The following is a 15,292-nucleotide window of genomic DNA, read 5'->3' on the forward strand; positions in this document are numbered from 1 at the left end:
TGAACTTGATCATCTGTTTTTAGCTCTATTGTGCTATTGGTATTTGTTCAAGTAGTATATGACAGACAAAAAAAATCTAGAATTCTTGACTATATTCCAAGCTGCCCTACTTTGCCTATATCTGAAGACTCTTCATAACTTAAAAACTATGAGAAGCTGATAGTTTTTCATCTGCAATAGACAGTAGGAGTAGTATATTAGCAGAGAAAGAACATAACAAAGAAGGCATTGAGACAATATGAAGGTGTATCTGGATCATAGACTCTCCTTTCTGTCCTACATAAGAGAAATTCATGCTATGGTCTTCTAGACTAGAGAAGTTTTTATCTAGCCTGTAATTTATTCTGCCAAATAATCCAGGGAGATTGACACAGTCTTCCCTTTGATCCCCAAGGTTATTAGAAGCTGGACCACCTTCAGTCTTAAACGTCACCACACATTAAACTCTGATGGTGGATTGGGAAGTGTTTTTAAGGAAGATATACCAGGGTAATACAAAGTTGGAAGATCTAAGTTTACTCCTCAGTCCTTGCTGTTCTTATTCCAGGGGCTTGCCCCATCTAGTGTTCATCTCTATTCTTCTGAATGGATAGGTCACAGGTCCCTTGACAATAGATTTATTCTTGTGTCATACAAAGCATGTTGTAGGGGAAGTTTAGTAAAGCCCTATTCAAAGAGCTTTACTATTTCTTTTTGGTCTTCACAACAACTTTGTGAGGGCTGAATTATATCATTCTATTTTACAAATGAGAAAATGATAAAATTTATTAATGCTTGTGCAATACTTCTTGCCTCATATCACTATGTTCTAATTCAACTCAGCCATTTAACACAGACCCTCCTCAGTTCCTACAAATGGGAAGGGGAGTTCTGATACTCTGGGTTGACCAGGAATATGGCATGTGATTTGACTCCAGTCTGTCCTATGTGGAAAGATTCTAGTTCCCAAGAATTTTCTTAATTTCTTGGCATGGAGAGATACCATATTTTGCTGTGTATAATGTCCGCCCACGGTTTTGTGCACATTATACATGGGATTATTATACCCATGGTATGTAACCATTATGCCCACATATAATGTATATCCTTATTTTTCCCTCAAAAATTTGGGCAGAACAATGTGCATTATACACAGCAAAATATGGTAATTTCCTTCGTAAAGCCTCATGGTTTAGTTATACATCAAAAACATCAGCCATCAAATTAATGTACTCTTGTCTCTGTTCTTTGGGTACTAGCCCTGGCCTTGTTATTTTAAGAGAAAATTTGTCTTTCTCCTAAGTTTTAACAATGCAGTAGCTAATAACACCTACTAGTTCACAAGTCAGAGTTCACAAGTGCTGCTTATGGTAGCAGGTTACAGTTTCTCAGAGTGTGGCAAGAGTCAGGATGTTTATGCTTAGATTCAATAATAGACCAACTTGAAAATATTTAAGTGTTTTTCAAGTGATATTTGTAAGTTATTGTGGAAGCAGATTTTGGGGAATATGAAAAACCACACTAAGAATTGAAATCATATTTGAGTTGTTAGTCAAACCAGAAAACAATGAGATATCTTTTAAATTCTCCCTTTTTATCACTTTTTTACATAGTTTCTGTTTGTGTTTAATCTGTCACCAAGTATTATGAATTATGCTTCCAAAATACATGTGTCAAAAATTAATTTCCCTATATACTTCCATTAATTAATTCAAATAGCTGGTATCTCTTATATACATAATTTTGATAACCTTCTAATTAGCTCTAATGGCATTAAGTGTTATATGGGAATCACATGAATTAAAACAGAATAAAGGGGGCCTTAGAGACAAGATCGGAGATTAAATCCAGGACAAGCTGCCACTGCCCACTGCTCCCCTGGTTGTAAATCTCACGGGGACCCTCAGAGTTTAGGAGAAAGGGAGTAACATTTCAAGCTGGGTAAGGGGCATGGATGTGCTCTAGAGCAAGCCCACACCTGGCCTTTATCTTGAGGGTTTTTATCTTTCTTCTGTGAGGAGAGTCTCAGGAGAGGTTTTCAGTAGAATATTCATTAGCTTTCCACGTGCATTTTTAATATGCTGATGCATCAAAATGAGTAGGGGGCTGGGATTATTCTTTGTTCTGATTTACTGTTTTACTTTTATCTAGGGTCTGTCTGGCTCTAACTGAGTTTTTGTTATTTGTTCCCTCGACTTCATTTTTCCATGGGTTAAATCACCCAATCAGGTGATTTAAGTTGTTTATTCTCGCATTATGAGGGAGAGATATAAACCATTTTTTTCTCAAGTGCCCTTGGTTAGGGAAGATGAGATCTTGTGATTCACTAGGTGGCTGGCTGTAAATTGTTTGAATTGTTTGGCCTTGTTTAATTACCTTGTCTGTTTCCCCATTCCACTTACCCAAAAATTTTCCTAGCTTCTTACTATCTTACCTCAGTAATGTAGATAAGTAGTTCAGAAGGCAGGTCGTAACAGAGGAGGAATATGTCCTGCTCTGCCAAAAGTCCTGCTCTGCCAAAAGTGCTGTTTTTATCTGTAATTTTCCTTGGCATTTATGAATAATATTCTTATGTTGTAACTTATTTTTTCAAATTTACATATTGTCTGTAAATTTCTCCTCATAGTTTATATTATGACCTAACTTTTCGACATTTTTCCTCATTTCTTCCCCTTCCAGTCCCCCAGATTTTTTTAAATATTAAAATTATTATTAAATCTATGATAAGCATACATATTTTTATAATTATATAACTATTGCTTACTGACACCACACTTTCTTGTCTCTGTAACCCATTATTTTTCCTGGATGTACTAATAAATTTACTATTTTTCTTTTGCCAGAACTTTATTGAAATCTTTGCTTTTTCCCCCAAAAGATCTAATGCCTCTACCATGTGCATATATCTATCAAAGATTTTCCTGTGCTCTGACAGTCATATCTATCTTTTTATTTATTTATTGAGAGAGAGAGAGAGAGAGAGAGAGATATGTTGCTTCCCGTGGCCCCCATCTGAATTGGTTATTCTCTCATTTTGGTTTCCATTTGCCTTGATACTAGAACTTTATTTTATAGTTCTTTTATGTTTGCTCAATTTTTCTTGTATATTATACCTTTTTCTGTTTTGCTTTATTTCCATATTTTTCTTGGGACATTCATCTATTAGCTTCCACTTGACTCTTGGGTGGTAGGCATACATTTTGAGTTTTTACATGTCTAAAATTATCTTCCTTTTCCCTGACTTGTAATGGCTAGTTTTGTCAGGTAGAGAAAAATTTCTGGAATAAAATCCTCTTTACATAGTGTTTGGAAGTTATTGACCATTGGGCTCTAGCTTCTTGTTTTAATGTTAACAATTTTCAGTGACATTTTGATTCTAAATCTTTTGCTTTGAGTTTATTTTCCACATTTATTTTGGGATCTTCACTTAAGCTTTAAAAAAATTTTTTTAGTTCTTGGTATTTTCTGTTATTCAGTATTATTTCCTTCCTTCTGTTTTTTCTATTCTTTACTTCACAAAATTATATTAATTAGATGTTAGTCCTTATTTTTTTCTCTTCCTAGTTACTATTTATTGCCATTTCATTCTACTTCAACTGTATCTTCATTTCATGTATTTTAATTTTAATGTCTAATAACACTTTTGTTTCCAGATTTCTTTTTATATATACTTCAAATATTGATCTGTGAATCTTTTAAGCAAAGAACAGAGCTTATCTTTTAGGAAGTAAAGGAGGTATTATCACCTTATTGTGTTGTCTTTGGGTAGAAAATTAGGAAATGTCACTATTTTATACATAAGCTAACCAGAACTTTTGTGTTGGTTGTGTAAACTTTCACCCCTTTTTCCAAGTGAAATTTGCCATAAAGTCTTAAATAGTTCTTGGGTTTTGTGTGAGCAAAATATCTATTTCATTTTGATCTTTCAAGTCCATTGTGGTTACTTCTATTCTTTTCAACCATCACCGAAGTCTGGAAATGTCTTAAACTCTATTGTTAGGCCCCTAGTTATCTTTGTTTTTTATGTTAATTGCATATTTCATCCTTTTGCCATCATTTTAGAAGGGGATTGTGAGGTGGTACCATTATGCAAAGACAAGCTCCTACCTTTTAAACTAATCTTGTACCACACTTCCCATACACATGAAGTTCCAATCATGGCTGATTTCCTTCAGCTCTTCAGATGCCATTTATGCCTTTCCCATCAAGGGATATTTTTGCATGCTGTCTCTTTAGTTTACAATGTTCTTCTACAGTCTCTTAACCAGGAATACTGTTCTTCTTCCTTTGTACCATCTCTTAAATGTCCTTCTATTTGAGAAATGTTTCCTTTCCATTGTTTCTTATTCCAGTAAGTGTTCCATGCTTATGCATCACCATCTAACACCTAAAATGTAGAAGATGCCCAATTGGCATTTGGTTTAGTATATACTCAATGATGATAAGGAAATGTTTGATGTTGATTGACTGTCATTTTGGTGGGTTTGTTGTTCTTACATAAGTTACAAAACAGTGAGGACTAGTAATTAAAAACATGAAATTGGGAGCCAGGCTGCTTGAGTTGAATCCTGGCTCTGCCAGTGACTAGCTATGTTCCTTTGGACGTGTTGTTTAACTGATTTGGTTTCTGTGTCTATAAAATGAGTAAGTTACTTAACTATTAGGATTTTTAATAATAAAATAAACTAACATAAAGGAAGTTCATATGTTTGACATGTTGCAAGTGCTATGTAAGTGCAGGTTTAAAAATTTAGTACTTCTGATTCACGCTAAGTTAAACAGATCAAATCTAATTTTGCAAAGGTAACTTTTTGTTATTTCATAAGTAGTTCCAGAAATGTAAATTAGTTTTACCTACTTCACAAATCTGAAATGAAAACACCTAAAATCAGAACAAAATTACCCCTACTTAAAGGATAAAAATTAATTAAGATTAATATCTGGTTTATTAATATTGAATTGCACAGTCTATGTCTTTCCATATCTTTCCTTTTTATGTCAATTTAATAGCATTTTGCATAACAGATAAAAGCAGAGCTATAAGCTCACAATGGCGATTGAATTTCTCAGCTGCACAAAAAGAGATCTGTGCATTTATTTATAATTTTCATAAAGTAAGCTATAGGAAACACTTATAATTTTCATATAGTAAGCTATAAGAATATAATATAAATGCATAAGAATAAAGATAGAAACATCTCTTCAAAAGTTACTGCTTTTATTGCTTGGAAACATGTATATTTGGACAGTAGATATTTGCATGAGCAAGAAAATATCAAGCCAGATACGTTACAAAATTATAGAAGCAAAAATGTATCGAAGGGAATGAAAAAAATAATGACATGTTCATTAACCATTCCTCAATAATCTAGGTGCTGATTTAAATTTTCCTTCAGCTAAATTTCTAAAATTATGACAACAAAACCATAGGCTATTGTTTGCAAATTAAAACTTCACTAATTATATTTGAATAAGATGATAATATCCTTCCAAACTTAAAATTTAGAACTGTTTGCAATGACAATACTTTATTTGTGTATAATAATTTTCTGAAATATCTGCAAATTTTATTACTTATGATTCTAAGCTTAAGAGCTAGCTCTACTACTTTACTTTTGCAGTGCAAGAAAACATAACAGACATGACCCTTCCTTCCTTCCTTCCTTCCTTCCTTCCTTCCTTCCTTCCTTCCTTCCTTCCTTCCTTCCTTCGTTCTTTCCTTCCTTTCTTCTTTCAGTATATATTTTTTTCCTCAAAATTTCCAATATTTCCCTTTAAGCTTGCAGTGTTTTAAGGTTGTGTTTAATGTTCAGGGTTTGATTCATGTCACAAGAGGACTATGTATGTTCCATAAAACAAAGTGAATATTATTTTATCATGAAACTAATGTAAGTCAAAGGAAATTATTTGGGTTAGTTTTTCCTAGTCATAAACTTTATGTCAGTACAACAGACTATATCCTCTGGTGCTGATTCCCAAGTGGGTGGGTTTGTGTATGTTCTAGGACCCTGTGTGTTCCTCTAGCGAACCCTCCTGTGAGGCTAGGAGTTTCTCCTGCCACCTCAACCCCAACAGGTTTTTACCTCCAGGTGTTTTGAGGCTTTCTTTTCCTGCACTGGAACCCTGGATTGCACAGTCTGCCTCACTCCCCAGATGTTCCTCATGGTTTATCCACACACAAATGTGGGACTACCCAGTCCTCCAGTCACAGCCTTGCCATGCATCCTCTCCTCCTGGCTGCCCATCTCTGCCCCTTCTAGTCTGGATGAATGTTTCTTCTTTCGCTCCTTGGTTGTCAGACTCTCATACAGTTGATTTTCTGGCAGTTCTGGTTATTTTTTGTTTTTAAATTTGTTGTTGTCCTTGTTTCATTTGTGCAAAGAGACAAAGTGTGTCTACCTATGCCTCCATCTTGACCAGATGTCTCATTCCTATTAATGATCATTTGCCTGTTGAATTTTCTTCTACATTTTTAAATTAATTTTGTAATTACTGTCTTCCTACAGAAAAATACACTTTACTACTGATTTCATATACATCATTATTTATATTTTAAATTCCCCTTTGAGTGATTACAGTCCTTTGCTCATTTAAAATAGTATTTGTGTGTGTATATGTGTGTTTACTTTTTTATTGACTAGATTAGGGCTCAAAAGGGGTTTTTTATTCCTGAAAAAACTACTTCTTGAATTTTTTTATTTTATTTTTTTTGGTAATAATTTTTCAATTCATCCTCTGATATTTATAAAATCATTCTTTCATAAATAATTTTCTGTGGCTCATTTAAATATGTATTTAGTTGAATGCTTAGTTCAGCTATACTTTATTCATTAGTTCTTATGAAACTATTTTGAGCTTTGGATTTATTGCTAATAATATCTCTGATTATATAAATTAGCTTTTCAGTAATGTTCCTATTATATGTATTATAAATATTTTGTAAACAGATTTTACTTTCTTTTAGATAAATTTTTTTTATTATTATTAACTTACAGGTGTTTGGTTTATATATTTTGGTATTTATATCTGACTCTTTTGAATTGCAGTGGAATTATGTGATCCACACTTCTTTTGTTTGTTTTGATGTGGAAAAATTTTCTCTCAGACTTATTCTCAAGCAATATAGATAATGAACTTATATTCTAATTGAGGTTAAATAAACATGATCAAAAATGATAACAAAAAATGTTAAAGAATTTTAAAATTTTGAAAAGATTTTGTTTCTCATCCTCTTTGTCTTTTATATTAATACTATTGGTATATAGTATATTATGAAAGTTTTATCTTTATTGTAGCTTATATATGTTACTTTCTGTATCAGTCAGTATTTGATCAAGAAGCAGATTTACTAGGAGTACTTTGGAATACAGAGTATATTCTAGGAGGTGAAATCTAGAAGTAGCATTTGGAGAGGCAGAGGATGGTTATTCTAACTCGCACTGCTGCTGCTCCAGCACAAGCAGATGAATGTGAGCTGCAGGTTTCTGGGAAGCTGGGCCTGCTGACCTGTCGGAGGGGAACCATAGGGAAGGGGGTGGAGAAATCTGCGGAAGGCTATTGACACTCCTTCTGCTGTTGGCCTCTGGGTCAGCACTGTCAGCAGCTGGAAAGAAGAGTTGGATGTGAAGTGGCAGAAATCAAGACAAGCAGGGACTCACCAGTCCCTCTGTCTCCAACCTCATCCCACGCCAGTAATCTTCAGAGAGTAATAGCTGCCACTTCATTCTTTACAAATCTCACATGATTTTCTCTTTTGACAGCCTCCACCTTTTATCTATACCAGAAATTTTAGGAAATGTAGTTCCAGCTTACAGATTTATACCCTTTAATACCACCATTGTTTACCCTTGAAAACTTGGCATTTATGTTTCACTTTTTTAATTATATAATTTTTCTGAATAAAGTGATCGTATAATCATAGAACTATCTCACATAAACCTAGCCCAAAGAGGATATAAATCACTTTTTCTATCTTTGAATAACTTACCAACCTTTTCTTGCTGAGTCACACTCATTCTTTGATAGTTTGTAACTTAAATAATGATAAGTTAATCACCTTATGAATTTTATGATTAGGAGAATAAGGGAAGGAAAACGACTGTGTGTATGCATATGTACTAATATACATACATATGTACATACACTGTACATACACTGTACACACATATATACATAATATACATGATATGTAAATGCAAAATGTCTGCAATCAATATGCATTATATGTATGATATGCACTTCCATGTATGCACGTGCATATATACTACACGTGTTTATGTATGCACGTATGCACACACACATATATCAGGTTGGACTTACCATACAACTAATTACAGAAAAAATGACTGTACCTAGCCTATGAGTATTTCTTTCTTACATTGAATACATACACACACATTTTTTTTCAATTTTATTTAATGTAACTATGACAAGTCCTTTTCTTCTGTAACTAGTATATGGTCCAAGGTGACATTTGCCTCTACCTTCTTATCTGATAGATTATATTTTCTCTTTGCCCTTAGATTGAGTGGCCATAATAAAATACCAAAATAGACTGGATGGCTTAAACAACAGGCATTTATATCTCACGGTTTTGGAATCTGCAGAGTTCAAGATCAAGGTGCTGGCCAATTTGGCACCCAGGAAGGATCCACGTTTTGGCTTTCAGACCACAACCTTCTGGTTGTGTCCTCACAATGTGGAGAGAGAGCAGTTGTGATCTCTCTCTCTCTCCTTCCCCTGTTAGAATTTCATCAGTCCCATAAAGGCCCCTCTTGTAACTTATCCAGCCCTGCTTACTCCCCACAGGTTCCATCTCCAAACACCATCACATTAGAGGTTATGGCTTTAATATATGACTTTCTGGAGGACACAATTAAATCTGTAGCAGCCCTCTCCAAACCCCTCAGCTAGTAAAAGAATCTTGGCTGGTTCAGTGAACCAGACCTTTTAACTTGAACAAACTTGTATTCCTGAATGATCTGTGACATTGTTAGTCTTGCTCATATTGGATTACTGTAGTTTTCACTGACTCATTACAGGACTTGAAGCATTAAGAGGTGCCCAATAGAGTTACCTCCATTCCAGATATACTCCTTTTTACTTCCACTATTAGCATCTCCAATTTCCCCTTAATAATCAGGGTAATCAGCTCCTTCAGTGCATGTTGATTCACTGACATGAGGGGCCCCACCTGACCAGGTGGCATTTTCATTTTCCAGTTTAATGGAACCACTGTTGTGACCTTGGGTATAAATATTCCTTCCTTCAGAATTAAGATTCTTAGACTAGCAGAACTCAGAGTGCTGTGAAGAAAAGCAAAATTTTCACTAGAGGCTCATTACTGGTTATAATGAAAGGAGCTATTCACATTAGCACAGCCTGACTCCGGGACTTGTTAATCCTGGATATAGGAAAAACAGTGCCATACAAGGCCTGCCCAGAAAGTATCCAGCCACGCACTATGAAAAATAGACATTTATTGAAGAAAATACAAGATACAGGAAACATTGTACATAGAACAATGATGCCTCAGTCCCCTTCAAAGGAGGCACCTAAGGACCTCAGAGCCTCCCTATCGCCATCAGCTGCCCTGTTGTATTTTTCCTGAAGCTGATTGACAGTCTGAATTCTCTTCCCTTTCAAAAGTGATTTTAGTTTTGGGAAAAGCCGGAAGTCACAGGGCACCGAATCTTGCTGTAGTGGGACCGAGTCACCTGGGTGACTTGATATTTCACCAAAAAACTCTGCATGAGGTGTGATGCGTGAGCGGGAGAGCTGTCATGATGAATTTGCCAATCACTAGCTGCCCATAGATGTGGCCATTCTCATATTGCATCTTTCAACCAAGAAGGACATTGATGTAGTACTCCTTACTAATTCTTTGGCCTGGAGGGGTGTACTCGTGATGGTCAACACCTTCTCAACCAAAAAACAATTAACATGATTTTGATCTTGCTGCCACTTTGCTGTACCTTCTTCATATGTAGAGAACAAGGCGACCTCCATTGGTACAACTGGGCCTTCATTTAGAGATTATAGCTGTAAACCCATGATTCATCTCAGTTATGTCTGTCTTACAGAAATCTGGTTCATTGGTAGTGGTTTGAATCAAGTCATTAGCAACTGCAGCTCGATGTTCCTTCTGCTCTAGTAACAGAAGTCATGGAATGAATTTTGCTACAACACATTTCATGCAAATATCCTGCATCAAAATCTTAGACACAGTAGTTTTTGGAATTTCCACATCAGCTTCTACTCATAGTTCTCTCACTCTCAGTTGCAGATCTTTGTTGATTGCAGCCCATACAAGTTCAACATTCTCAGGTGTTCTGCTTGTTGCAGGCCTTCCAGAATGTGGATCACTTTCAACAGATTCTCAACCAATTTTCGAGCATTTGAACCACACTTTTATTTGCCTCCACTCATTGCATCATCTCTGAAAGCCTTCTGAATCATCTCAATAGTTTCCACAGAGGATTGTTCAAGCTTAATGCAAAATTTAATGCAGGATTTTTTGCTCTACTTGCTCAGTCATTTTTGAATGTGGCCACACAGTACACGTGCTCACTCAGTGGTGCACTGACTAATACAGTGAAGTCATCATTGTTCATGCATGCAAATTCCAGGCCACACGCCTTGACTACCAGGTTACATCGATGCTGTGCTAACTGTTCTTATTACATCAACAATGGCTGGACGTTTTCTGGACAGACCTCATTGTATAGTGGGAATTTATTCAGAACATATCTCTTATTCTGGAAGACATTGCCACAGCTGCACAATATTGTACCGCACAGGGAGCACCATAATTGAGTGTTCAAAATCCCATTCCATTTCTCTGCAGTGTCAGGCGGTTTAAGGTTGGCAGCAGATGTGATAATGTTAGTAAATTCCAAAGATGTGAGCCAGACTTTTTTTTAATGTAAAGTGAAAGAAACATCATAGGCAGGGCAGGCAAGACCTCTTCTGTTTTAGAAGTGGTCCTTTATAATCAATCTGTCACCAAGTAGCCTGCTGTCCCCTTTCAGGGACTCATGTAATATCAGGGGCTCATAGTTGATTTCTGCTGCTAATAGTTTGATTATTCAGTGGTGTCTTTAGCCAAACAGTCCTTGGTGAGTACAAGTTCCCTTTCATAAGCTCATATATTACAATATTATAGCCACTATAACAACTTTTTTTTTTCACAAGAGCAGAAGCAGGTAGAGAAAGAAGCTAACATCCATAGGAAGTTCATCTTATTCACCTAATTAAGAACTTTTTTTGAGGTGGCTGTGTCCTGAGCATTCACAGGGGACACAAATTTCTTCATTCTCGGGACATTCAGAGAGATCTACCTGTAAGACACTTCTACAGAATCTCTTGTTACTGATTTTTCAGTTGTATTTTTTTTCTCTGAAGAATGTATTTAATAGCTAATAATAAGAAATACCCACATTCTTTTCTCCACAATTATTAGCTATTATTACACTCAAATCATTTCTTTTTTTCTCCCAAATTATTGAAATGTTTATTAAACTTTATTTATTTTTTTATTTTATTTTTTCAAATACATTTGTCTCTGCCTACCCCCCACCACTTTCCCTTGCCCCATCCCTCCTTCCCTCCCTCAGCTCTTCTCCTTTGGTTTTGTCCATGAGTCCTTGCTCTATGTTCCTTGACTTCCTTAACCATCCAGCCAAAATGTCAGCCACTACCCATGAGTTAGAGAAAATCATACCTCTGTCCATCTCTTTCCTGGAAAACTTACACCCAGGTGCACTACTCAAAGTCTTACCCATTGGGGAGATGTCCCTTCAACACTGCCTTTCAAGTTCACCTGGAGTGGCATGTTAATGCTACAGCAGCTGTTGTCCACATTTGTGATTTTCAATCAAGAGCAAAGAAAATCTGATGCATCTCTTTGAACACGTTATGTATAGTCAATTATTGGGTTTTGTATAGTCAATCATTCACTTTATTTTCTTAATTAACTTTGTCAAGTTATTTTTTTCATATGTCAACCAGCTCCTAGTTTCTCCTTTTCCAAAAGAGATTTGGGCATAAATCTCTTTGTCGGGGAGAGATTTCTTTAGATATTTTCTTTTGAATTACTCCTTGAGCAGCCTTAACAGGGTGAAGTTGTATCTGTATTTACTTATTATTGGGAATCTGACAGCTGAGGGATATTCTTTTTCAACAAAGTGTACCCCAGCTATTATGCAAGGAGATAATGTTTTGTGTATATTTATATATTTGTGTGTAACTTTAGTAGAGCATTGTTCTGCTTTCCAGTGAAAACAGATAAATTCAATAGGAACATTGATATTTGCACCTCATCATGGTCATACTTGCTTGCATGACTGACACTATGAGCTAAGGATGTCAGTGGGATACCAGTGGAGGGATGCTCCATTTTTCCCTAATGTTACTTTGTTTTCGGGTGCCTCAGTGCAATTAGATCTCAGTTTGGTCCCACTTCGCACAATAAGTAGCCAAATATCTTACATATTTCTTGCAAAGTTTTCCTTTTTTTATGTTGTTTTCTAGTTTTTAACCATTGTATTTATATGTATTGGTTTGTTTATTTATTAAATTACTTATGTATTTATTTGCATTTGGTTTGGTTATTTCATGGGGTATTTCAGAACTGAAGGACTTAAAAGCAGAGCTCAAATCATCATATTGAATGAGATCTACATGTGCTTTAGGAATTCAAGTAAAGTGGGGACACTTAACCCTGTTAACCTTTACAAATCATCCTAGTCTGCCAAGACCCTCTGTATACTAATTACACAGCACATTGTATTCACATTTTTATTTTACCTTACCATTTAATAAGTACACCTTCTAGAGCTTCATTTAATTACTTTATGTTCATGTTAAATAACATGAAGGGACTTGATATCCAAATGTAGGTTTCCAGTGGATTTAGAAGAAATTTGAAATTCATATCAGACAGAAGAAAATCTGTCCGATTTGTTATATTCAAGAAGTAACAATAAATAATGATGACAAATTGGTTTTCATCAAATTAGGATCAGACAGAAGAATCTCTCCAATACTAGGAGAGATTCGAGGATGTGTAGTGGTGGTAAATAAATGCCCATTACTGTGTTTCCCTAGTTCATCATGCTGTGACTATGGACTGTAATATGGAGTGCTCCTTCTTTTGTTTAAGGACACAAAATTGTGCACTAAACAAGAAGCTCAAATAAACCTCTAGCATGAGTGATTTAAGCAGATGCATATGTTTGGAAATAGAACACCTGTCGAGTACTTTGAAACTAAATGGACCTCATGACTTTAAATAGGGGTAAAAGTAGTCAAGGGAACATTAAAAACTAATGGTGAATAAATGAGGTGGAGAGAAAAAGATTTTGGAAATCTAGTTGAAAATCACTTGTGTTCATATTAAAGTAATGATTCTAGATGGAAGTAATGGGTCATTCATAAATAGTTTCTAATCAAAAATAATTTTAATCAGATTTTAAAAGCTTTTTTAACCTTTGAAAATGTGAGTTTTAGTTGTCCTCAAAATTTGCTGAATTACACCACCCTGTAAAGATTTAAATCTCAAGATGAGCTCAGAAATTATATAATCTTCCATCTTAAAAACATCACAAAAGATACAAAAGGCCCTTATGAATAAAACTTGTTTACTTGGATCAGAAAGAAAGGGGCCTAGTATACATATCTGTGAACTCAAACTCTGTTTGCACTCTAAGTGTGAATTGTCATGCTTCCATTGTTCCTAGAACATGAATATCTCTAGAGAAATGGGATGGTGTTGGTTGACAGGTTTCTAATATATGCTGTCAGCTAAGAGACACTCTTTTCCTTGGCAGTCTCAGCAAATAAAGATTATATACATCTACCAAGAAAGCAAACACATTTGCAGTGCATGAAGTTAAAGGGAACACATACATTTCTGCACATATTTACATATATATATATATATATATATATAACATTTGCATGTGCATTTATATCTATGGATATGAGTGTAAATACTTGTTATAAGGTATGTATGTGTATGTTAAAGGGTAGTAAAAGGAAACGTTTTTTGGTTCCCTCTGATTTGGGGACCAGGACCCAAAGTTTGGAAACAGACAAAGTAATTCATACTCTGAAGCAAACCAGCAACAACTAGGATCAGATGTTAGATCACTAATAGCATCTTTGTCCTTGTGGGTCTGTAGTGTTTATTCCATGAGACAGTTCATTGCCTCTGTATGAGTGAGCTACTACAACCAAACAGACTTGCTCATGGCAACTGGGATGTTTCCAGAGGAACATTGTTCCCTTCTTTTGTAGTGAATATATATATTCAAATAAATATATATTATATAATATATATTATAAATGGATATTATATATACATTTATATTCAAATAAAAATATATTTATTTGAATATATATTTATATATTTGAATATATTCAAATTAAATATATATTTATATATTCAATTAAAAAATATTTTTTAATTGAGGTATAATTGGCAGTTAACATGCAAGTTCAAGGTGTACAGCATGTTGATTTGATATACTTATATATTTAATTTATATATTTCTTTTCCCTTTTTTTAACAACCCTTTTCCTCCTTATTGCCTAACTGTAGACTCAGCGATTTCCCTGTTCAGCCTGTGCCTTCCTAAGGAGGGAGGAAGCCTGAGTCAGCAGGAATAGAAAGAAATGACCGAAGAGCAAAGTGCAGCCTCCTATTGATAGGGCTAGGATGGGTGAATTTTCTCTGAGCCTAGTGCTTACTTGGAAGCTGTCTAGACTTGACTAATTTCTCCATTTTCCACCCCAGAGGACTGCTGTGAGAAAGAAAACCCAAGCAGAAAGCTTTGGGGAGTTGAAAGGTGTAAGCATTTAATTCCACTTGGTTTCCCAAATCAGGGAACTGGGAAGTAGGGAGTCTCTAAGGGGTCTTTGAAGAATTCACACACACACACACACACACACACACGCACGCACGCACGCACACACACACGCACACACACACTCCACAAAAGGGCCAGCAATTGAAAAAACTCTCAACTAACAGCCTCAACAGTCAAGTTAGTGTCAGAGAAGACTCCACAGCCTGCAATTAAGACAAATCTGAACTTCTTTCCAGCCCACTACCCTGTCCAGTGGTGAAATGCTGAGAGGAGGACAAAGTGGAAAGACACACAAAAACAGAATGTACTCCGATCTCCATTTTAGTCCCCTTGACCTTGTCCTGAGATGGTGGGTGAGAGAGCTTGGAATCAGAAATGAGATTAAAACATTGCACTAGAACAACCAAATTTTATTAACTGAAAGCGATCTGAAAGTTATAGAA

Source organism: Pteronotus mesoamericanus, unplaced genomic scaffold, assembly GCF_021234165.1.
Source record: "Pteronotus mesoamericanus isolate MK-2021 breed Mesoamerican mustached bat unplaced genomic scaffold, CSHL_Meso_final contig_100, whole genome shotgun sequence".
NCBI classification, from domain to species: Eukaryota; Metazoa; Chordata; class Mammalia; order Chiroptera; family Mormoopidae; genus Pteronotus; species Pteronotus mesoamericanus.